This window comes from Aotus nancymaae, unplaced genomic scaffold (assembly GCF_030222135.1).
Source record: "Aotus nancymaae isolate 86718 unplaced genomic scaffold, 86718_ANA_hifiasm-v0.15.2.pri h1tg000036l, whole genome shotgun sequence".
In the NCBI taxonomy this organism is placed as follows: Eukaryota; Metazoa; Chordata; class Mammalia; order Primates; family Aotidae; genus Aotus; species Aotus nancymaae.
In genome coordinates this window covers 61240938-61267770 of record NW_026988450.1, presented here as the reverse complement: position 1 = coordinate 61267770, position 26833 = coordinate 61240938, and the positions used below count along the sequence as shown (strand labels likewise).

At 34.2% G+C, this 26833-nt stretch overlaps 1 protein-coding gene across 1 annotated transcript in view; it reads left to right on the top strand.

Annotated features, from left to right (window-relative positions):
- The window catches only part of CSMD3 (CUB and Sushi multiple domains 3), a 1293678-nt gene that overhangs the window by 869082 nt on the left and 397763 nt on the right, over positions 1-26833 (top strand). The gene's annotated exons all lie outside the window — the stretch shown is intronic.

Here is a 26833-nt window from a genome sequence, read left to right as displayed (position 1 = left end):
GCATGAATGAGCTTAAATTCATTCCTTTGCATACAGATCAAATTAGAAGGCCTACTTTGTCTTCAGGAAATGTGATGTTGAAAACAAAACATTCATCATTTGGTCTAACAAGATAAGGACTGGACAAATTGAGAGAGAAACAGGACTTAGATGTTGGAGAACATTGTACATTGTATTAAAGAATGATGGACATCCATTAAGGTGTTTCAAGCAAATAAGTAATATGTTTAAGTTTACATCTTACAACATCTTTTAGTCACTTACATATATGAATAGCAAATTTAGGCTTCCCTAGCTTTAGTTTGCTTTACTGAAGCTAGGGAATCCTGTTAGGAAGGGGTTCTAACCCCATACATAACATCATGGGGCAGAACAATTAAATTGGACAGGAGAGGACACTTTTGAGAAGTGAAGAATATTGGTGCTAGAGATCTTCAGAATGACTGCTTAATTTATTTAAGTTATATGCAGAAGCAGGTATTCCCCAATAAGATCCCAATTCATGGATAAATTAGTTAAACAACTTTAATTCAGAGGCAGATATTTGGTTTCCCAATCCGAATTCACACAGCTCCTCTTTTATGTGTTCTTTCATTGCTTTTATATCCTAGCCAGACCTCAGACCTTTCTAAGAGCAAATCTCCTTTTGAGTGTACCACAGAGAGAGAATGAGATATACTCACTAGTTCTATGGCATGGTTTGTAGGCTCTGGACAGAGGCGTATTATAGTTGAATACACAGTCTGGAGATCATAAGAGAGTCCATATTTAAGAAAAACTTGTAGGTCATTAGCATATAGATATTTTTGAAAGCCAAGAAATTGGAAAAGAAAAGCAAGAGAGTAAATCTAGACTCAGAAGAAGCCAAGCCCTGGGGTTCAGCAACGTTGAGAAATCTGGGAGATAAAAAAGAGCCAGCAAAGGAGACTGAGAAGAGAGTTTCTGTAAAATAGGAGAAAAACAAGTAAAAAATGATGTCCTAGAGGCTAAATAGGTACAATTTCAAGAAGTAAGGAATAATCCCTTCCACAAAAGCAGCTGAAATGTTGAATAACATGAGCAATGCAAATATATGTGGCCACAGGGAAGCCATTGGTAACCTTAATAAAGGGTGTTAGTGTCAGAGTGAGAGACTGAGAAAATGGGAGGAGAATTGCAGATAGTGAATCTAGACAACTCTTTTGAGAAGTTTTGTTGAGAAGAAGATCTGTGAAAAGAAGTGAAATGAAGTGCTAGCTGGAGGGGAAAGTTGAATTAATAGAGATTTTTCCTCCAACTTTTTATTATAAAATTTGTCAAACATGACAAAGTTGACAGAGGATGTCTGTATAGCTACTATCTGAGTTTAACAATTATTGATATTTTGCCATATATGTTTTTATGTTAAAATTTCTGTGATATTTAAAAGTACATTGCAGATGTTAACAAAAGACCCATGAGATCTGCAGAGGTGAAAGGTAAATATTATTTTCTAAAAGCAATCCTCAGATTGGAGAAATTCAGCCTTTGGTGAAAAATTAAAGTGTACTCCCACGAAAGATTAAGGAGTAGGAGATTATAGAGACAAAAACCACAAGATGCAATAAGCAGGGCGAATCAAATGCAGAAGACTGGATGGCTTTAAGCACGACATCATTTATTTCTTTTCATTGGCTGGCCTTGAGAAGTCTGTTGGTAGTCAGTTGGGGAATTTCCAGTCTATCTTGGCACTAACAACAGAAACTGGTTTAGCTTATTTGTAGAAAGGAAGATCCTGTGACACTTTCAGAACACTGCTTTGAGAATAAAGGTACATGACTGCTCTCTCACCAAGCCATGGTCTCCTGATTCAGTTTTAACTTCGAGTGTCTCAGCCATAGGGAATTCATTTTGTCTGTCAGCTGGGGCATGCTTTAACACAGACATCAGATAGTTCACTCCAAAATATTTTAATATATCTATTTTCAAAATAAGGTGATTCTGCTACATCACTGTAATGCTGTTACTATACCTGTAATCGTTAAACATTCATTCCTACTGAAATTTCCAAGAAATTTCCCCTAAATGTCTTTTCAAGCTACTTTGTTTTTCCCAAGTTAGGAACTAAATAAAGATCCAAGTGTACTCTTTTTATTCTAATTCTTTAGTATTTTTTTCCTGTGACATGACTTGCTGAAGAGATTGGGCCAGTTGTCATGTAGAATATTCCACATTCTGAATTTTTCTGATTGCTTTCTTGTAACATTGAACATTTTGTGTCTCTACAGCTCCCCTCCCAACCCCACTCCACTTCCATCTCTGGTTATTTATCACATAATCAGCGAGTTAAGTCTAAAGCCTTGATTAGATTCTGATTGAGCTTTTTTGTTTGTTTGTTTTTGCCATAGTCCTTCATGAGTGATGCTTGAATATCATTTCACATCTCATGGGTATTATATTATATCTTAATGTCCCACTATTATGGATGCTGTTTGATCACATGATCAATTTTTTTTTAAGATATGAGAAAAATACAACATGTTTTTATGCTAATGAAGATGATCCAGTGAGCAAGAGAAATTGATGATTTAAGAGAATACCCAATTAGTAGAGTGATGCCTTCAGGTGGGCAAGAGTAATGTGCAAGCTGAGTAGCTGGCCGTAGGAACACAATTGGATCATGCCAAGGAATGGATCACATGATGGGGAAGTCAAAGAATGTGGTCATAGACACACAGACTTCTGTGGGACAAAATGATGCTAGTTCTTTTTCGATTACTTTCATTTTCTCTGTGAAGTAGGAAGCAGGATCATGAGCTGAGAGGAAGGATGGAGAAGGAGACATTGAATCTTAGAGAAGAGAAATGTATAAAATGGTTGTTAAAAAGCAGGAGAGTGAATGGAATAGGATATATTGAAAGCAGCAAGAAATGGGACAGAAGGTGCATTTTGAAAGAGTGACAATGAACTAGGAGGTTAAATCCTGTCAAGGTATGAGGTAATTACTAGATGACTGCAACAGGAGAGATACAATACGATAATATGTGATATGAGCCAAAAATAAGGGAAGATATATGGTCTAGCTAACAGCAAAGATGAGCAATAAGCAATTCTACCCTGTCTTCATCCCAGTAGAAAATGGAGTATGGGAGGGGCTATAGACACTAATTAAGAAAACTTCAGAGAATGCATGGAAAGTAATAATATCAGCTGTTGAGCACTTAATAGCACACTAAGCACTGATCTAAGATTTTACATAGATGTCATCCCAATAGCAGTCTTAGGTAGACACTATTCTGATGTCCACTATATAGTTTCATAAGCCAAGGAACAGGGAGTTTATGTAAAATGTCATGGAATTGATAAATGGTAGAATCAGAAATCATAACTCACACAAATACTTTTAATAAAAAGATGATCTAGACCAAAATAAAGATGTAAATCATAAAATTATTTGAAGTGAATTAAAACCTAAAAGCAGCGATTACAAGAGTTAACTTAATCATGAATATATTTTATAATATATGCAGGCATAAATACAGAGTGGCTTCAGTATTAGCACTCCTCTCTAAGAATCTGATAAAGCCTATAGCCAGAAATGACTTCAGTTAATGCCTTTGTTCTGGCTTAGATTTTCAACTTTCTTTATGGTCCGTACTCTTCATTGCCAATTGACATTGTCTGTGTCTATATTCCATGATGGTCTGATTGGACAGTTGCCTTTGGAGACAAAGCTAGGCTTTGTGGTTCTTAAAACTCAAATGATTCAGGGACATTATGTAAGAAGAATTTAAAAAAAATGTGAAATTAGAAACAGTTCCTTGGAAGGAACCCAGGCCTACAAGGTTAAGATAAACTTCATTGGTAAGTCTGGTTTAGGATGATTCCTGCAACAAAAAAGCTGTGCTTTCTATCTTGCAAAGGAACACTACAGTCATTAAAATATAAGCCTTCTGTCTGGCCTATGTCTTAATAACCATATTTATATTCCCTTTTCTCTTTGTCTTTCTCTTTCTATTCCTAATTGTTACTTCTCAATTTGAGATAACTTAAGAGCTACAAGAATTGGAAGTCTCCTGTTTAATTCCTTTACAATGTGAAAGCCCTCTTCTCTCAAAAACCATTGTTTGATAGTCTCAATCTTACTGTATACCACGATTTTATGCAGGAAAAAGTATCTTTAAGCTGATTTTCTTGAACCCTGGAAGACTCTTTTTCATCTTAATCTGGAGAATTTTCTTTAGTATTCTTAAACTCTCTCGTTAAAAACTCTTTCTTCCTTTTGCTGTCATTTGTGATCCATGCATTGGCTACTTTCCTGAGTTACTGATATTTAATCACTTCATGCTACTGCTTATGAATAAATAACATGGTAGAAACACTTTGGAATTTCAAGTCAGAGTATCTAGATTTAAATCCTGACTTACTACGTATTAGGTATGTTTTCTTGAACAAGTCACTTAGTAATCTGGCCTCAATAATTTTTAATTAAAATCAGGATACAGTTACTATGAGGGAAAATTGTATGGAAGAGTATGTTGTAATTTTTTTAAATGCTTTGTTTGCTGGTTATTATATACAGGTGACCATAAAAAATTTACTATACGTAAAGTTCCTACACACTGCAGCTCCATTAAACTGCTTGAAGGCAAAAAAGCATCAAAGCCAAAGCCTTTCATCCAAAACAAAGCTGAAAGATTTTTTTCTGCTAAACTCTCTGCCTTGTACGGGAAGACAATGCTTATTTTTGTGTAAGGGTCAGGCAGAGGTATTTTGCAGGTAATCTGGCTGAACTCAAAGTGTCAGAGTTCTTTGGTTTTGTGATTCACAAATATTTACTTTATCCACATTGCACACATTACTCCAGGGTAGCTGAGGCCACACGTATTCTTGCAACTGTAGCAGTAGATAGTGCCCCAAGTCAACACTCCTCTCAGACTTCTAGCTTGCTGTTCCTGTCCCCTCCTAACCTCACATTGAGTTGTTGTTGAGATTTTTTTCCACCTAAAATCTGGTCTCAAATACAATCATTTCAGTTTAGCAGGCACAGTTTTACACGTGTCAGCCTTCGAGGCAGAGTTAGAGTGGAGAGTTGATAGATATCAGGTTCTATTACCTTTTCTGGCAGTATTTTCTTCTGCTTCTGGGTAAATACATGGATGCAAAGAGGTACCTAAAAGAGTTTCCCTGTCCAGTCCTACTGCCAGCTACATATATGAGAATTGAAGGAAAGGAAAAGTAAAGGTTCTCTTTATAACTAAACTGTCTGAAGTGAAGGCTCAGATATGGCTTGTTAAAAACATTGAGAAATATCTTGGAGAATTTCTGTTCTGTGCATTATGTATTATTCTGAAAGCTTGGAAGAGAAAGTAATTCTCAATGTACATTAGGATAGATAGTAAAAATCATAATCATTGAAATTAACTGGGCGATGACCCATAAAGTACTAGGATTTGACTCAAAGCAGACAAAAGACAGTTAACCTGTATGTCCACTGGCCATGGAATTTCTTTCTTAACACAATCTGAAATTCGTAGTTTTTGACCTTCAAGAATCAACATGGAAAAAACACAGAAGAAAGGGAAAGTTTTTATTCATTGATATAATTCCAGATTTGAAACTGCCATGTGCTTTACTAATGAGCCTGAACGTTTTTAGCTATTGCAGGTTGTTTTCTCCTAGGCATATTTACACATAATCAACCCCAAATTACAAAGATTTTACTTGTGCTTTAAACATTAATTCATGCACTAATCTGTTCCATTTTAATAATGGCCTAGGCCAGAAGTATGCCTGTTCTAAGAAGTGATGAGTAATGTTTTTAACTTAAAAAATATAATAATCTGGCTTCCCTTATACCACAGATGCCAATATTTTGCCTAAATAAGAAAAAAAGTTATAAATCAATATTCTTTCTTTGTGTTGAGACATGAAATATCAAGTTTGCATTCAATATTAATCTATTCTGTACCCAACTATACATAATCTATATTATTTTGTTGTGAAGATTTTGCACATGCAAATCTCTCAAAATTTTCGAGGAAGACAAGCCTATGGAGAAACAGCTCCACTATGCCATGTGTTCCCTGATGACTTTGCACATTTCCATGTGGGTCACGTAAGTGAGGCTCATCTGTACTCTGACACAACTTTTGGGCGAATGTTCTGGGATTCCTTCTGGAATAAGGGGAGATAAGCAGCCTAATGTGAAGTTGCCACCAGGCCTTTTCCAATTCATCTCCCTAGTTTCAGTTGAACACAGGACTTTACACATTTTCCCTCTTAAGGTACATTTTCAAGCTTCTATATAAGGCTTTAAAACTGCTTGGCTGTAATTCAGAGTTATTTCCTCAATGACAGAGTGACCTTTCCTTCTCTTCAATATGCATGCTTGTAGCTGCCAGTGGGGTTGGGCAGGACTATTGCTTTGTGTACCTCTTTGTTGGCCATCTGTCGTCTGGCCTATTTGGTGTCATCCCAGGGGACAAAGAATTCAGGGAACTGACATTACGCTGATCTTGTGTTTCCTGTCTGTGCAATAAACTGTCTGAATCCATGTGTTGTCACCTTACCAGCCAAATCCATGAAAGAGTCATAAGTCATTCTGTTTGCTGCAGTTGTAACCCTTGTGGTTTGATTAGCCATTGGATTACTGGTGAGGGACTACTTGACCACTTGACAATAACATAACTCATTAATAAAATGTTCTGAATTCAAGCATTCAATAAATGCCTGTAGCTTATATATTTTATATGGTAAGAGTGCCATGCAATTTGAAGATCACAATACATGTAGTTTCAAGCTAGCTTTAAAATAAAAATATCGCTAAAAATGCTTATGTCATATGTGAGGATAAACTGAGATAATAATAAGTATCATTTTTGAGTACCTACCAGTTATACTACTCTGTTCCAAATCTATTATGCATGCTAACTTATTTAATCTGTACTGCAACCATAAATTTGGCAATATAATTATACTCATTTCGCAGAAGGTGGCACATGAGGTTATGTAACTTGCCCGAAGTCACATATGTAGAGCCCAGATGAGGACCCAGGCATTCTGACTCTAGAGTCACTTGTTTTGTGTTTTTTTCACTTTTATTGCCCAGGCTGGAGTGCAATGCCGCCATCTTGGCTCACCACAAACTCCGCTTCCTGGGTTCAAGCAAGTCTGCTGCCTCAGCCTCCTGAGTAGCTGGGATTATAGGCATGCACCACCACGACTGCTAATTTTGTATTTTTAGTAGAGATGGGGTTTCTCCATGTTGGTTAGGCTTGCCTTGAACTCCTGACCTCATGTGATCCGCCGGCCTCGGCCTCCCAAAGTGCTGGGATTACAGGCGCGAGCCACTGCAACTGACAAGTCACTTTTAATTACTGTATTAAGTTGTGCTTCTAGTTAATGAATATGAAGTTCCCAAACATTACCATTTCCATGGTAGCACAAAGAAACTTCATGGCTACCGTTCCTGGAAATGTCTGCTTTTAAAAATTAAGCAGAGAAAAGGATTTTCTTTTCCCAATTCTAGAGACAAGTTGTCAGAACCTTCCAATGAAAACATGACCAATACTTATTTCACATCAATATTTTCTTGTACAGATGGAATTTCTATAATAGAGTATATACTATTTTCACTATTTCTTTGTTACAATTTTGGCTATAGTAGCTCCACTATCCAAAGGGGCAATGGACATATGCCCACAAAACTGCTCCAGAATATCACAACTCTTTTTTCATATGGTTTATAGTATATAGGTTATAATTTTGTCTTTCTTTAAGAGCCATGTTTGGTGACAGCCTATTATAGAATTTTCAGCTAGTAGTTATATTATTGGCTACATTTCATGATGTAGGCACAGTCTATATGTTGTTCAACACGACTGTAAAAGTCATTTATTTGAACTTTTTTGCTTTGGGCTAAGGTAGTTTTCTACATGCTTTTAGGTACCAATTACTGTGCTATCTTAACTATCTGGAAAGATTAAAAAAAATTCAATTAAAATTTGCAGGTTCAGTAATATCATGACTACTTCTATGGACATTTAAAAAGGCATTTCGAGAAATACGTTTAGGTTTTATAACTAGGTCAACTCTTGGGAACAAGAGCCCATATTTGCTCAACTTTCATCAAATTCTATACTGTCATGGTTCAAAGCTTCTAAATTAGTCTCACTCACTATGCATTCTGACAGTTCAAGTTCATGAATTTTATGGTAGAATTTGATATGCTATATTTTGCATGATCTAAGGGCAAAAAGTGGAGAGGGAAGAGATTTTACTACTTTCCAAGTTTAGCTCAAAATTTGTTCAGGAACTACAAACTTAAAAATTGTTATAGGTTATTGGCCATTGAAAATATACAATTTTTTAATTACTCAAAATATATAATTCAAGAGAACTTTAAAATGATAAAAATCGTTATTCAAATTGTTAGTAGTGTATTAGCCGTGCAGTTTGTGGAATAGCATCCTTTGAGGATATACATGAGTACTCTGTTGTAGAAAACATTAAACAGGCCTCTTCGAATCACAACCTTTCAATTCCCAAATAGCAACATAAAAATCTCACAAATATTTATGTAATATTATTGTAGTTTAAAATTACATTTATGAATAATGAGCTTTAAAAGAAATTTATCAAGTAATTTTTTACATAACTTAGAAAGCTTGTAATTGTCAAAAAACATATATATCTAATTCACTTCTTCTGTTCTATGCTTATCAAATGAGTTGAGGGTATATGGTATAATGCAAATGACTATTAGCTGACCAATTTACTACTTGGCTATAGGGGGGTATTCACATTTTTGTTTGATTTTGAAATGCCTGTTAATCATTTTAGTACAGCTTAATTTACATTGTATTCTGGACCTGCCAGTGAGTGCTTATATGCTTAGTTTATATCATTCTGATTGGAAAAAAAAAGTATTTTCAGTCACTATATACAAATATGGTGTTTCAATTACAGAAAGACAATATTACTACCATGTTACTACTATGATGATTACTACTACTAATTCTACTATTACTTGTCATTTATTAAGTAATTATACATACCTAGCCTGATTCTAGACACTTTAAGCCTGTGATTTCTAATCTCACTAGTAAAATATTATTGTATTTAATTCACTGATAACAAAACTGAGGCACAGCATTAAGTAACTAGCCAAAAGTCACTTTGCTTGTAAGTGGCAAAGCTGGAGTTTGAAGCCAGATCAGTCTGATTCCAAACCTATGTTCTTTATATAGAGAGCTGTCATATGAAGGGGCAATGTGGTTGGTCATTTTGCTGACCCACAAAGGGCAGCATTATCCTGGTGAAGTCTTCTAATTCAGAACCATTTTGCAGAATATAAAACTAAACTTTGTGAAGGATTTTTGGTGAATTTACACAGGACAGATAAAATTGGTTATTATGTATATTAATTTATTGGAAGCAGATACCTTTTATTCCAATGATGACAATATTCATAATTATTATGTAATTCCTGACATGAGAATATTAGGATATCAAATCAGTAATAAGAAGGTGCTTAGCAATCTAAGAGTCGAGTAAAAGGAGATATATAATCTTGAAAGATATTTTTTCCAAACCATAAGGGAACTTTCAATCTCCCCTTCTTCCAGGCCCATTTCCCCAGCACACAAATATATACGCACAAACCACTTCAGGATGATGTGAACACTTCGGTTAGAGAGGTTCTGTGTATCTGTTCAATCTAGAGCTTTTTATTTTTAGAATTTCTTTTTAGGACTTACAAGTAACCATTTCCTTCTAAAATAAAGTATTTTAAACCAAGAACTAACTACATAAAGTTAGATATTGAGTTTTAGCATACTAAACACTCTAGAAAAGGCAGAATTTCTCACAGGCCTAAACTTCTTGAAAAGTTTTATAATATGAGTGTTAGATGAGAGATAAACCAGGAAGTTAATGTCAAATTCTGGGGGCTGCGAAAAGTTCAGAGAAGATAGAGATTTAAATTGGTTGAAGCTGCCATGGAAGACATTTAAAAAAAATTATATATGTGCATGTATATTTTTGTATACATATATAATCTTATTTGTGACATTTGACATTTTAGTTTGAACATTATATATGTTCATACTAAAATGCCAAATGTCATTTTGACTAGGAAAATGTAAAGATATTTGAAGTATAAATATAATATTCTTAATTATGTCTCCAGGAATCTCTGTGGCCTAATTAAAAAGTAATGCTCAGCAAGGCTCCTAATATTTACTTTTAAACAACAACTTTCTTATCATTCATATACAGTATTGAAATTTTAACAATCTGTATAACATAGAAATTGTACAGGGTAGTCACATTTTATACAAATGTATGTTCTTGAAGACATCATGATCCAAGCTCATAAATCATGTCTACATTTCCTATAGTAATTAATGTAAAGCAATGGGGGAAAGCATTCTTAAAATTCACAAATCTAGAATAATGCTGCTTTTATAAAATAATCCTTTAATTCTACTTTTATAAAATTGTCAGCATTATTTACAGTATTTTATAGATTATTCTCTCCTAAATTAACATAAAGCACATTATGGTTGTTAGTCATTTTCATTGTGTTTTAGCACAACCTAACTTTCATTCTAAAGGTTTATTTTTATATTGTCACCACCACTTTTTTCCTTGCATGCTTGGCACATATTTTTATAACAAAATATTTGAATTGTAACTACAGAGACCATTAGGATAATAGCAAAGTAATGGTGAGCACCCTTGCTTCTCCAGAGTCTATTCTCAACTCAGAGCTTGAATGATCCTTTAAAGATATACACCCTAAGGACCCTGGATAGCTGTACCCTTAGTAGTTATTTGCTCAGAACTTCAGTAAAGTAGAGTAAGCAAAGCAGAGCACAGGGCAGCTGAAGTCAAATGAGTAAGGAGGAGAAGAGGATGGGGTGAGGGAACAGAGATAAGAGTGTATCAGGCAGGGTTCTGTGGGCCATTACAAGGACTTTGGTTTTACTCAGAATGAGATGGAAAGGCTTTAAAGGATTCTAAGCAAAGGCTTTTCAAAGGGACAAACATATATTGATCCTAGAATATATGTCTTTAAAGGATCATTCAGGCTCTGAGTTGCAAAATAGACCCTGGGGGACAAAAGTGGAAGTGGAGTGGTGAGTTTGCTACCATGGCAATTAGGCAATCCAGCTGCAGTGTTTCCTTTGGCATTTCCCCCTATAAGCCAAGCACATCCTCCCCCGACAAAAAATTCTAGAGACAAGGTTTTGCTTTGCTGTGTAGGTTGGTCTCGAACTCCAGGTCTCAAGCAGTCCTCCAACTTTGGTCTCCCAAAATGCTTGGATTACAGGCATGAGCCACTGTGCCTGGCCTTATGTATTTTTCTATACTTGTTTATTGTCTTTTTCTCTCAGGAAAGAGATACATCATGAAAAATGCAGTTTCTCTTTCTTGCTCTTTTGTTTATGGCTGGGTCTCTAGCACAGAGCATAGTGTTTGGTACATAGTAGATCCTCAATAAATATTTGTGAGATCAATGAAAGAATGCAACCTACAGTCACTCCATAGTGTTTCTCATGCAAAGCATAGTGTGCCAAAGGCTGGCGGATATTTCCAGTTAAAATGAAGGTGTAGGGCCATGTGGCATTTCAAAATAAACATGGTTTACAACAATTTGATTCACATCTTTGAAATTATGTGATTTTAAAATTATTTTTATTGAATTATTTGCATAAATTAAAAGTGTTTATGTAAAACGAGAATTAATATTTTAATTATTGAGGTATTTCAAATGTGCATGGTTTAAATTAATGTAAAATGAAACTCCATATATGTAATTTACCACAAGAGGATTTCTTTTTCAGTTTTTGCTTTATAAAGCACTTTTTTCTACAAAGAAATTTAAGCAAGCAAACCAACAAAATAAAAACAAAAACCTTGATTGTAATAACAGTAGGGGAGAAAATAGCAGTGAGATAAAAACAGACTGGGAAACACCAATAAAGGAATAATAAAAATTAATATACCTGTAAGTGACAACCTGTTAAAAGAACACTCAAACCACCTGTAGAGTGATGATCTTCTCAGTAATTTTGTAACACATAGACTTTCCTTTAAACGTTAAACTTTAGGCTGGGCATGGTAGTTGCTGCCTATAATTCCAGCACCTTTTGGAGGTTAAGGTGGGAAGATAGCTTGAAGCCAGAAATTCAAGGCGAGTCTGGGCAATGAAGAATCTCAGAACATCCTCTCAACCATTCCCCTCCCCACTCCTCTATCTCTACAAAAATAAATAAATAAATGAATGAATAAATAAATGAAATAGCCATGTACAATGGTGGTGATGTGCCACCATAATTTCAGTGTCTCTGGAAGCTGCAACTAGAGGCTCAGTTGAGCCCAGGAGTTCAAAGCTAAAGTGAGGTATGACAGAGCCACTGCACTTAGCCTGAGTGACAACGCAAGACTCTATCTCAAAAAAAAAAAAAAAAAAAAAAGGAAGAGTTCAGAAATGTTTTTAACTTGGATTGTCTAAAAATATACATGTAGGATCACAATGTTTTTGTCTTTTTTAAGAAAATTTCCTCAGAAGAACGCTATTTCCCAACTCTGATCACAGCTTATTTACTTTAGAACCATTAGTGTTGCTATGAAGAATTCAAGAGGGTCTATTTGCCATTCTTCAATTCTTCAGCTGGTCCTATAATTTATAATCTCTTAGCATGTTTCCCTATACTGCAATGTCTTCCCTAAATTCTTTGAATTTCTTAATACCACCCCATTAGGATACAAAACAGAGAATGTGAAGCTACGATATATGGTAAAAAATCCTCAAAGAATCTCAACTGTATCAACTGTTCCTAAGAAACTACTATGGTGAAGACCAAGGAAAGGGATAGTTTTTTTTAGTTTACATACATGCAGACCTTAAGTCTGTTGAAATAAAATTCGGTGTTTATATGTCTGTTATACCTGGCTGATAATTCATCTAATGAACGTAAGAACTGTAATAAAATGAGATTTTTTTCTCAGGAAAATCAAAGGCATTATAGAATTGCTTTAGATTGTATTTTATGCCTTTAAAACTTGATTATAGTTTTCTTTATCTGTGGGCTTTCCTCAACTTCTATAAGCAAAACTGGTTATTTCATTCATGGTACTCCCACCAAACTTGTTTATATTTGTTTTTATAGCACTTAGAGCATCACAGAGCAATTTATCATTTAATCTATTTGTTTAATTCGTCTTACTCCTAGCAAATAGCAAAGTGACTGCTTTGTAATAGAATTTGTATTAATCTATCACTGGTTTAAAATGCAATATTTTAATTCAGGATGCTATATTTTAGATGCTTAATGTCTCATAAGTGAAATTTGAATATATTTTGTTTTATATTGACAAATTGTGTATTTCGTATGCACTCTTGCAGTCCAGTAGACAAAGAAGGCACATTCTGAATTTAATTCCATTAGCTAGAATCTGTAATGGGAATATAAAATGACTCAACATGTGTTGTTGCCAGCAACAAATGTCACCCAAGTACTAATGAGTCAGATCTAGTTTGAATGGCACAGCCATCTAAAAAGCCAGTAGTCTATTATAGAGCATGGTTTAGAGCAAAACAAACAGCTAAGCACTATCAACACTTAGCTATTATGCTTCTCATGATTTACTCTAAAATTTTTAGATTTTTATCATAGAAATTTTAAGTTTCCATTGAAAGTTGGACTACTCTTCCCTAAAGACATTTTTATGTCTCTTTTGGTTATTTATGTAAAGAAGACAATAACTTGTTAGTAAAATTAAAGTGGCATAACCCAAGAGGGTTTGTTTCCTTGAATTAATTTGGTACATTTCAGAGAATGTAAATATTCTCCATGATACCTGTAAGAAATTCTTTAGGGAAGATATCCATCAACCAGATGTACCTTGCTGACCTGGATATAGTTTAGGATTGGGAATCTTGCTCCCAGTTTTTGTATTCACAGATGGAAAGTCAAGGGTTATCTACATTGTGAATGGCATTTTTCAGTCATTCCATCTCCATGAAACTTCAACACTTGAGCTAGAATTTTTCATAATGAAGAATTGTTCACATACTCATTTTGTTTCCTCTTCATGTAATCATTTTACAAAAAGGTTTCTGTCCATAGTAAATCCTCTCACACTTAAAAATTCATCTAAAATATCACATTTTCCAAGAGTTAGTTATTGTTTGCTTTATGGTATACAGAGGTAATTATTGAGTACTTTGCATGATGCATTTAAATGCAACTTGAAGATACAGAGGAAGAAAGCATGAAGCTTCTCTGAATTGAAATAGTGATATTTAACACATTGGCCAAAGAGAAGGCCATCATAGCAGGCTCAGTATACTCCCAGGGCATGAGGTCCACTGCCTTCAGCCTCCAGAGAAGAGCTAAGAAATGAAAATCAGATGGTGCTCAGCTGATGAGGTGGCAGTCAGATGTAGAGACGTTCACATGTGCTCTCTTTTTTGTTTGTTTTCTTTCATTTTGCAGAGTTTTAGGAAAGAAGACCTGTTTTATGAATTCTGCGAACTCAAAAATCACTAGTAAAATGGTCTTTGGACATTTATGTATTGGTTAATAAGATTACATACAATTAATTTTTATTACCAGTAAGAAGGGAATAAAAGGTGAAATCAGCAACAGTGTGTATTTCAAACAGCTGGAGAAGTCTCATATTGATCACTGTCATTTGAAATGTTATAGTGGGAACTAGAGAAATATTAGAAAATTGAGACAGTATTTGAGACCTAAAACAGGAAGCCAAAGAGATCAATACATTTCTGTACTTTTTGCTGAAGCTCCTTAACATTGTGTGTTTTTTTTTAATTTTAGCTTTATTGAGGTATAATTGACGAATTAAACTTGTATGTATTCAAGATATACAACACGATGTTTTAATTATACATCTACATTGTGAAATGATTGTAATAATCAAGCTAATTTATATATCCATCCCCTCACATAGTTGCTTTGTGTGTGTGTGCATGATGAGATTATTTAAGATCTCTCTTCAGCAAATTTTAAGCTTATAATATAATTTTATTAACTATAGTAACCATGCTGTGTGTCTAGTTTCCAGAAATTACTCATCTTAAAACTGTTAATTTGTATCCTTTGGCCAACATCTCATCATTTCTTCTACTCCCCCCCACCACCGCCCACCTTTGTTAACTAGCTTTCTACTCTGTTTGAGTTCAACTTTGTTATATCCTACATGTACATGAGATCATGGGGTATTTGTCTTTGTGTGTTTGGCTTATTTCACTTACCCTAATGTCTTCCAGTTTCATCCATGTTGTTGCAAATGTCAGGATTTTCTTCTTTTTAAAGGCTAAATAATATTCCATATTGAATAATATTCTCTCTCTATATATATCACATTTTCTTTTCCATTCATCCATCATCCACACTTGGGTTGTTTATATATCTTGTCTACTGTGAATACTGCTGCAATAAACATGAGCACGCAGATAACAGTGCTTTTATGTCCTTTTGCCTACATACCCTGAAGTGAAGTTGCTGGGTAAAATGGTAGTCTACTTTTAACATTCTGAGGAGCCTACATACTGTTTTCTATATAACTGTACCAACTTGAATTCCCACCAACAATGTATAAGGGTTCCCTTTTCTCCATATCCATGCCAACACTTGTTATCTTTTTACTTTATTATAATAGATATGCTAACAGATGTGAGGTGGTATCTCATTGTGCTTTTGATTTGCATTTCTCTGATGACTAGGGATGCTGAGTACCTTTTCATATACCTGTAGACCATTCATATGTCTTCTTTGGAGACATGTCTACTGAAACCTCTAGCCCATAGGGTTGTTTGGAGTTTTAAAAATAAAGTCATTTGAGTTTCTTGAATATGATGGATATTAACTACTTATCAGTTACATGTTTTGCAAATATATCCTCTCCTTTTTTTTTTTTTTTTTTGAGACAGTGTCTCACTCTGTCACCCAGGCTGGAGTACAGTGGCGTGATCTTGGCTAACTGTAACTTCTGCCTCCCAGGTTCAAGTGGTTCTCCTGTCTCAGCCTCCTGAATAGCTGGGATTAACAGGCACCCACCATGTGTTGCTTTTTCATTTTGTTGATTGTTCCCCTTACTGGGCAGAAACTTTTTAGTTTGATGTAGTTCTATCTGTTTATCTTTGCTTTTATTGTTTGTGCTTTTTGTGTTATATCCAAAACATCATCTCTGAAATTATAATTATAGAACACTTTTTTTTTCTGTTTTTTTTTAGAAGTGTTAAGGTTTCAGGTCTCATGTTTAAGTTTTAATTCATTTGAAGTTGATTTTGTGTATGTGTACCATAAAGAGCCAGTTTCACATTTTTGCATATGACTATCAGCTTTTCTAATACCATTTATTGAAGAGACTCTTCTTTTCCCATCAGGTATTCTTAGAGCTTTTGCAGAAGGTTAGTTGATTGTATACATCTGGGTTTATTTGAGGTTTTCTGTATTTTCTTATTCATCTATATAAAATACGTAAACAATATATATATGTGTGTACATATAAAATTTTGAAATTGGTTTGTTAAAATACACACACATATACATATATAAACTATATAAATACACACACATATATCATATATATACACACACATACATACATATACATATATAGTTTTCATACCAGTATGCTGGTATCATATTGTTTTGATTAGTTTTTTTGGTAATAATTTGAAACCAGGAAGTATGATGCTGTCAGCATCATTCTTCTTGCTCAAGATTGCTTCAGCTATTTTGTTCTATGTGAATTTTGGTTTGACTTTCCATTTCTATGAAAAATGCCATCGGAATTTTGATAGGAATTGAATTAAATCTGCATACTGCTTTGGAAAGTATGGATATTTTTACAATATTAAATCTTCTCAACCATGAATGCAGGATGTTAATTTATTCATAGCTTCAATTTCTTTTATTAATGTTTCATTGTTTTTAGTGTACCTTTCACCTCCTTAGTTAAATTTATACCTAAGTATTTTATTCTTTTTTATGCTATAATACATGGGATTGGTTTCTTAATGTCTTTTTTGAATAGTTCATTGTTAGTATATGGAAACACAACTAATTTTTGTAAGTTAATGTTATATCCTGTAATTTTACTGAATTCATTTATTAGTTCTACCAGTTTTGTTGGTGGAGTCTTTAGAGTCTTCTATATGTAAAATTATGTCATCTGCAAATAGAGATGATTGCCTTCTTCCTTTATGATTCAGATGATTTTTATTTCTTTTTCTTTCCTAGTTGTTCTGGCTAGAACTTTCAGTGTTATGGTAAATAGAATTGGTGAGAGTGGGCATTCTTGTCTTGTTCCTAATCTTGGAGGGCAAGCATTCAACTTTTCAATGTTTTATGTCAGCTGTGGGCTTCTGATATATGACCTTTATTGTGTTTAGGTGCATTCTTTATATTACCTCATCTTTCAAAAGTTTTTATTATGAATGGATGTTGAATTTTGTCAAGTGCTTTTTCTGCATCTATTGACATGATAATTTTGTTTTTCATTTTGTTAGTGTAATGTATCATGTTTATTAATATCTTTATGGTAAACTGAAGTATATTACATTCCAGGGATAAATTTAACTTGATCATGGCACTGTTGAATTTGGTTTGTTAAAATTTTGTTGAGGATGTTTGAATCTATGCTCAACAAGGATATTAGCCTGTAAATATTTTTGGTCGTATCTTGTCTAGCTTTGGTATCAGGTTAATATTGGCGTTTTAAATGAATCTGGATGTTCTTTCTTCTCTTTAGTTCTTTAGAAGAGTCTGAGAAGGATTGGTGTTAATTATTCTTTAAATGTTCAATAAAACTCTACAATGAAATCATTAGTTTCTGAGCTTTCCTTCAATGGGAGATTTTTAACTATTGATTCAGACTTCTCACTCATATATTAATTGATTTATATTTTATATTTCTTTATAATTCAGTCTTTATAAGTTGTGTGTTTCTTAGAATTTATTCATTTATTCTAGGTTATCCAATTTGTTGACATGTAATTGTGATGGTAGTCTCTTATGATTATATTTCTATGCTATTTGTTGTAATGCCTCCTCTTTCATTTATGATTTTATTTGAGGCTTCTCCCTTTTCTTTAGTATAAAGTTTTACAAATTTTGTTTATTTTTTCAAAACACCGACTCTTAGTTTGTTCACCTTTTCTATTGTTTTCCCATCTCCATTTCATTTATTTCTGCTCTGATCTTTGTCCTTTTCTTCCTTTCACTTACTTTAAGCTTAGCTGTTTTTTTTGTTTGTTTGTTTATTCTTTTCTTTTCTTTTCATAGTGGCTTGAGAGGTAAAGTTAGGTTGTTTATTTGAGATCTTTCTGTTTTCTTCATGCAGCCATTTATCACTGAAATCTTCTCTCTTGGACAATGCTGCATCTCATAAGTTTTGGTATGTTTCCTCCTTCATTTGTCTCAAGATATTTTCAAATTTTCCTTTTGATTTATTCTTTGAAACATTTATAGCTCACAATCATGTTGTTTAATTTCCATATATTTGTGAATTTTCTAGTTTTCCTCCTGTTACTAACTTCTAGTTTTATGCCATTAAGTTGAAAAAGGTCCTTGGTATAATTTGTCTTAAATTTGTTCAGATTTTTTTTGTGGCCTAGCATGTGATATGTCCTGAATAATATTCCATGTGCGTTTAAGAAGAATGTGTACTCTGCTGCTGTTGGATGAAATGCTCTGTTAGTTTCGTTTGGTCTGTAGAGTAGTTCAAGTACAGTGTTTCTTTGTTGATTATCTGCCTGGATGATCTGGGGTTCTGGAGGTGAGGCATCCCATACATATCTTGGTAGCCTCTGTGATGGAGTCATTGGAGCTATTAGTAGCTTCTGCAGCCTCCGTTCTCTCCTTCCAGCTTCTCCCAATTACTGAGCAGCATCAATTACTTCAGGATTCTAGATGAAGCAAGAAAGAGTTAGGTCTATTAGGCAGTGTCCTGCATGCTGGAGAAGTCAGGAACTCATTCACTATGCTTTTACTTTCCATGTAGGAGAAATCATGGGCTTTGAGGGATTCTCTTGGCACTGAGCTGTGCCACTCTGGGGGAGAGGCGACATCGGCAAACTGATACTGTTCTTCCTACCCTCTATGATAAATCAATTTTTGAATTTTTTGGTGTCATAGTGTGTTGGAACTTCTCCACTGAACTTCCAAACAAAAGAGGTACTTTTGTTTGTAGAAATTTGTCTAAATTGATGCTGCTTCAGAGAGTGATGGTAGAAGCTCCTATTTCACCATCTTGTGCTAGTGTTGCTTTAAGTGTGAGGTACAGACCCATATCTCTGCTTTAAAGGCCTAAACTTATTAGAATGAAGGACAGCATTGACAGATTATGCTAGACATTCTTTGTGATAAATTAATCGCAACGAAGCATAATGTAAATTAATTATGATTACATTTGTGTAAATGAGCCTTGAAAACAGGTATTTTTTCCAACTTTTATTTTAGGTTCAGTGGGTACATGTGCAGGTTTGTTACATCAGTAAACTGCATGTCATGGTTGTTTGGTGTACAGATTATTTCATTCCCAGGTAATGAGCACAGTACCTAATAGGTAGTTTTGTTGATCCTCGCCCTACTCCCACACTTTGCCCTCCCACCCTTCACTTGGTGCCTGTTGTTCCCTTTTCTGTTTCCACATGTACTCAATGTTTAGCTCCCATTTATAAGTGAGAACGTGATATTTGGCTTTCTGTTCCTGTATTTATTTGCTTAGGATAATGGCCTCCAGCTTTATCCATGTTGTTTCAGACAATGTGATTTCAATCCTTTTTATTACTATGTGGTATTCCATGGTGTATATTTACCACATTTTCTTTATACATTTCACTATTGATGGACATCTAGGTTGATGCCATGTCATTGCTATTGTCAATAGTGCTGCAATGAACAAATGTATGCATGCAACTTTATGGTAGAACAACTTATACTCCTTTGAGTAAATACTCAGTAGTGGGATTTCTGGGTCAAATAATAGTTATCTTTTATTTTATTCTACTTTTTTCTTTTTTTTTTAATTGTACTTTAGGTTCTGGGGTACATGTGAAGATCATGCAGGATTGTTGCATAGGTACACGTATGGCAATGTGGTTTGCTGCCTCCATCCCCCCGTCACCTACATCTGGTATTTCTCCCCATGTTATCCCTCCCAAACATCCCTACCCTGCCCCGCTGTCCCTCCCTTGGCCCCCACAACAGACCAGAGTGTGTGATGCTTCCCTCCCTGTGTCCCTGTGTTCTCATTGTTCAACACCTGCCTATAAGTGAGACATGCGGTGTTTTGATTTTCTGTTCTTGTATCAGTTTGCTGAGAAGACATATATGAGGTCAACAAACATATGATTATTAGAGAATCACTGCTTATTAGAGAAATGCAAATCAAAACCACATTGAGATACCACCTAATGCCTGTTAGAATGGCGATCATTAAAAAATCTCGAGACAACAGATGCTGGAAAGGATGTGGAGAAATAGGAAGACTTTTACACTGTTAGTGAGAGTGTAAAGTAGTTCAACCATTGTGGAAGACAGTGTGGCGCTTCCTCAAGGACCTAGAAATAGAAATTCCATTTGACCCAGCTATCCCATTACTGGGTATATATCCAAAGGATTATAAATCATTCTATTATAAAGACACATGCACTTGTATGTTCACAGTGGCACTGTTTACAATAGCAAAGACCTGGGACCAACCCAAATGCCCATCAATAATAGACTGGACAAGGAAAATGTGGCATCTATATACCATGGAATACTATGCAGCCATAAAAATTGATGAGTTTGTGTCCTTTGTAGGGACATGGATGAATTGGGAAATAGTTATATTTTAAATCCTTTGAGAAATATTCAAATGGCTTTCCAAAATGACTGAACTAACTTACATTCCCACCAGCAGTATATAAGCATTCCCTTTCCTCTAAAGCCTCACCAGCATACAATACTTTTTTATACATTTATTAATAGCTATTCTGACTGGTGTGAGATGATATCTCATTGTGGTTTTGATTTGTATTTCTCTAATGATTCATGATGTTGACCTTTTTTATATGCTTATTGGCCACATGTATGTCTTCTTTTGAGAAGTGTCTATTCATATCTTTTGCCCATTTTTTAATAAGATTGTCTATTTTTTGCTTGCTAATTTGTTTAAGTTTCTTATAGATTCTGGATATTAGACCTTTGTCAGATGTGTAGTTTGCAAATGTTTTCTCCTATTCTGTCGATTGTCTGTTTACTCAATAGTTTCTTTTGCTGTACAGAAGCTCTTTAGTTTAGGTCCTTTTTGTGAATTTTTTTATTGACTGCTATTGCTTTTGGCCTCTCCATTATGAACCTTTGCCAGGATCTATGTGTTGGTGTTTGTTAGGTTTTCTTTCAGAATTTTTATAATTTTAGGTTTTACATTTAAGGCTTTAATCCATCCTGAGATGGTTTTTGTATATGATGAAAGGAAAGAGTCCAGTTTCAATTTTCTACATATGTCTAGCCAGTTATCTCAACACTACTTATTTATTGCATACGGAATTCTTTCTCTTATGCTTCTTTTTGTTGACTTTGTGAAAGATTATATCATTGTAGGTATATGGCTTCATTTCTGGGTTCTCTAATCTGCTCCATTGGTCTATGTTTCCATTTTTTTACCAGTACCATGCTGTTTGATTGCATTGAACTGTAGCTATTTCTATCAAACTACCAATGACATTTTCACATAATTAGAAAAAAAGCTATTCTAAAATTTCATATTGATGCCAAAAAAAAAAAAAAGAGAGAGAGCCCAAATAGCCCATGCCATCCTAAGCAAAAAGAACAAAGATGGAGGCATCACGCTACCTGACTTCAAACTGTACTGAAAACAGTTCTTAAGGTCTTCTGAGCTTGTTGAATATTTACTATGAGTAATGCAGTAAAAATCTCCCTTTCCCCTCTACCTTCCAACTGAAAAACTGTTCACTTAACTGAAAATTTGTTTATTACAGTGGGAAAAATTTTAAATAATGCTGATTTTGGAGAGCAGAGTGGGAATGGATGATGATCTTACGTTGAAAAAAATTTAACATTATTTATTCAATAAAATCTGAATCAATATTTAGCTTAAGTGGCTAGATTTACTTAATGAAGATTTTATTTTCCATAAAGTAACCTCTAACCTGGTTTTATTTTATTTTTGTTTGTTACCAATGCCTTAACTTACCTAATATACACATTCATTATACAGCTGACCCTTGAACCACACAAGTTTGAACAGCTCAGGTCCACTTATATGCAATTTTTGTTGATAAATATATTAGAAAACTTTTTGGAGATTTGTGACGATTTCAAAAAACTCACAGATGAACCACATAACCTAAAAAAAGAGGAAAACTTAGATATGTCATGAATGCATTAAATATATGTAGACATCTATTTTATCATTTACTACCATAAAAGTCACACAAATCTATTATAAAAAAAGTTAACATTTTTCCAGACTTACCAACACAAACACTTACAGACCATACAGGGCACATGGAGAGGAAAGTAAATAAATATAAAGATGCCATATAAAATCACAATTGCAAAAATTAACTGCAGTACATACTGTACTACAGTAATAATTTGTTAGCCACCTCTTTTTGCTCCTATGGTGAGCCCAAGTGTTGCAAGTATTTGCTTAAAGTACCATGTGACATCAGTCATCTCCACATGAGCAATTTGTCTCTCCAGTAAACTCCATAGTGCAGTAAAATGTGATTTGTATAAGTTCTCACATACTTTTTGTTGTTTAATTCAATACCATAAACTGAATAATGCCATGGGTATGAAGTGGCACTATCAATTCTGGAAGTACTCCCAAGAAGCAGAAAAATGTCACAACATTACAAGAAAATGTGAACTGGGCTGGATGCAGTGGCTCACCCCTATAATCCCAACACTTTGAGAAGCCGAGGTGGGCATATCACTTGAGACCAGGAGTTCAAGACCAGTCTGGCCAACATGGTAAAACCCCGTTTCTATTAAAAATACAAAACTTAGCCTGGCATGATGGCACACACCTGTAGTCCCAGTTTATCTGAAAATATATGACTGTATGCACACAATAGATGCTACCAGATTTTCTTATCCCAGTAACAGAAATTAATGATTAATGGGCTTATCTGTTTTCCAGTTAGTATGAAAATACAGAAATTCAATGGGTATCCCCACTCTAGTGAATTCTTCACTTGTAGCAGTGACTCTTATCATCTGATTTCAGTACACATTTCTTTCCCACTCCAATCCAACTAAAGTCACATTTATCAACATATTATTTTCATATTCAGCAAAGACTTTCATATTGGTAACTTGAATAGATATCCTAATCTCCATGTTTAAATAAAAAATCATTTTATATGAATAGGATTTGTTTTTCAGAAAAGTCATCATATACAATGTGTACACTGCACAGAAAATATTTATATGCTGAAAAGAGTACTAAGTACTGATTCTCCAAAAAATTTTCCTGCTGCTAAATTATGTAATGTTTTTATATTATTAATTTTTGTGTTTTAAAGATGATACCATCCCCCAGTTCAAATTAGAGAGAGGAAACACTACTGCCTATTAATAGCTTTGCACTGATTATTTTGTAGGAAATCCTTATTATCAAACATAGGCTTTATCAATTAGTGTCATCAGTTGTCAAGAGCATAAAATTCACGCTAGGCCAACATATGAGAGAAACAAGGTCCTGGGCTTATGTTAAGATAGGAAGAAGTGTGCTCACCTCACCTCCAGAAAACATTGCAACCGTGAACCCTGAAGCAGTGGTTTTCTGATCCAAAATTTCAAAACATTTTATAAATGTAGCTCATTCAGTCTCCCCTTTTGTTCTTCATAGTCTGCAACCAACATTCCAAGCCTTAAAGACAAAAAAGCCTTTTGTCTTTAAGGCTTCTAATGACTTCTCTATTTATATACACCTAAGAAAGAATATTTCTTCCCCTATCACACCAGATAAACATCCTCAGAGACCTACCTTTAGATTAATCTTGCTTAAAGAAAGCTTTTTCATACCAGGTCTTTCAGTTCCGAGGATCTGTCATTATCTCTTCCATCCCCCACCTCCTCCAATAATGTTTTTAGATATGTTCCTTCTGTTTGGAATATTTTTTCCCCCACTTGCCTTCTCCCTTAATCCTTAATTTACTCCTCCATTTTCAAATTGCAGTACTTCAGAGAGTCTTTCCTGACTATTCAGGACAGGTCAGGGCTCTCAGTTATATGCTTTCACATAATATATTTTTATTTTAGTGATTGTGTGATAAACATCCATCTTTTCCATTGGAAAGTAAGTCCCATAAGAGCTTCAACTACTCCCCCCACCACCCAGTAAATAGTAAATATTTCATAAATATCTATGGAATCAATCAGTTTATTTTTTCCAAATAAGAGCATTCTATCATTTGCCTCTAGCCACTTCGAATATCTTACAGTACATTCCCAACCAAAAAAATAAATTGTTTATATTGCAATGATCTCATAGTTTCTTATTGTGAAAAAATTTTTCACACACGTGTTTATTTTATATATACAGGGATATCCATTGAATTACATTATTTTTTATAGCACCTGACTGAAAACCTTAACATTGACATAATCTTCTGAGTCACAGATTTGTGATTGTTCAGTGATAGTGGTATACTGTCCACAAACGTCACTTTGGCTGGGAGATAACTTTTTCAACTAGCCTTTACGCATTGGATCTTTAGAACCTCCTTTACTCAAACTCTTCTTTCTCATGTAGTTGACATTTTCATATATAACCTTGTCTTCCCTTGTATCAACTAATCATGCTTCTCTCTTGTAGTTAGCTGTTCTGCTGCTAGTTCCTTTTCTCAATTTTAACATATTTTAAGAATATTCAGTCACAGTTTGCCAATACTTATCTTCTCAGTTTGCCAGTACTTATCATCTCAGTTTAAATAAGCTCTATGAAAACTTGCTATGCTAGTCATGTTATATACAATGAAAATCTTGAAGTTATGATATTTTTGCTGGGCATTCACAAGCATGCAACCATGATTATTAGTTGTAAGAATTATCCCTGATATTATAGTGTGATGTTGCTTTTTTAAAATTTCATATACTATCACAGCCACCCGATGCTGAAATAACCATAGCAGTTTAATTCCTATCACGTAATTTTCCTTATGGACCTTAATTTTCTTTATTCATATCTCTTGGGACCAGAGGTCGTGTTCACATGCAGAGAAAATAGCATGTTCAAAGGCTCAAAGTGTGAGACTATGGCCAAGGGCCTGTAGTAGCTCAGGATAGTTAAATTGTAAGGTCCATGGGAGAGAAAGGTAGGTGATAGCTGGAAAGGCACGCTGAGATCACATTTTAAATGGCCTTGTATGACATTCTCTTGACTTTCACTTGCTGATGATGACTTATTTTAAGCAGAAACCACAAGATCAGATTTGCAATTGAAAAACATTGTGTCAGGTTATTACAGAGAAGAGCTAAAACCATTTATATTTTCAAAGCCTCATGATTTTGTAAAATAATTTACATTTCCTTCTAAATAATCTAATTGACAAAAATATATGTTCATTCTAGATTACCTGTATTATCTGGAATACATTTGTCTTCATCCCCCCATAAACATACCTATATTCTAACAAGCTAATAGAAAGAAATAAGGGAGATTTTATGTAAATGATTTCTATTAAGTGATGGACTCCTGGCATTCTGTTGCATGATACAGATGAAATTTTCTCAGCAGCTCACAGAGGCATAATATGAGGGAGAATCAAGTTGCTACACAGCATAGAATAATTAAGGGTGTAGCAAACTCCAGAAGCCTACACTGGAGCAGCTGTTACCTGATCAACATTACCAAAGGCAATTTAATTTTAGGAAAACAAAATCTTATGCCACATTAGATATATATTGCTATTTTTTACTTTTTTGTTTTTGTTATTTTGTTCCTGTATTTGTAAACTGGTTTGGTATTATAATTGTATGCAACTAAAAGCATAAGGAAATATCTATTTGTTGAACGTGTTTAAGCAACACTAAAATCACAATAATTTAAATCAATTTTGGAAGTTTAATTTTTTTTGTTTGTTTGTTTTTTGGTCTTTAAAAGGAATTTGGAGGAACCCTTTATTGTGTAACACTGGCTGCTAGTACCACACCATTCGTTTTTATTATTTTTTCACACAATGTTTATATTATACTGACTGCTTCTTCTTGATCATTTTTATTTCATTAGACTTTTGTTTCTATTGCTTTGTTTCTGTTAATGTTTAAGCATTTATAAGGTAAAGCAATTCATTATTCACCTTGTTGTCTACTTTCTCTATTCCCATAAATGGTTATTTTTAAAATCTTATTTCTAGAAAATAAAAACTTGCCTTTTTTTCATTTTCAGTTAAATATTTAAAAATGTAAATATTTTTGCCCTATGGTTTGGAAAATGAAGTAAATTATTAGATAAGACAGAAAGCTGAGCTTGTTGAATTTCTGAAATATATTTAAGAATTGTTAAGACTTATTGCATGCTTTTGCAATATTACCACAGCCTTTTATATTGAAATAAATCAAAATCAAACTAAGATTGTTGAGAATGTCTCACTTTTTCCTAAGTGTTTAGATACTTCCTCTAGTTTTGCAAAATTTGTCCTGAAGAGTTAGCAGTACCATTTTATCTATTATAAGAATGGCTTAATCTCGTCTAACTTTTGAAATTGAGAAAGGTGATATAATTTCCAAAGATGCCAAATTTGTTACAATTATTGGTTAGCTATTATTACCAGGGATTTTAACTATTATACCAGTTTTCAAAGATAATGTAA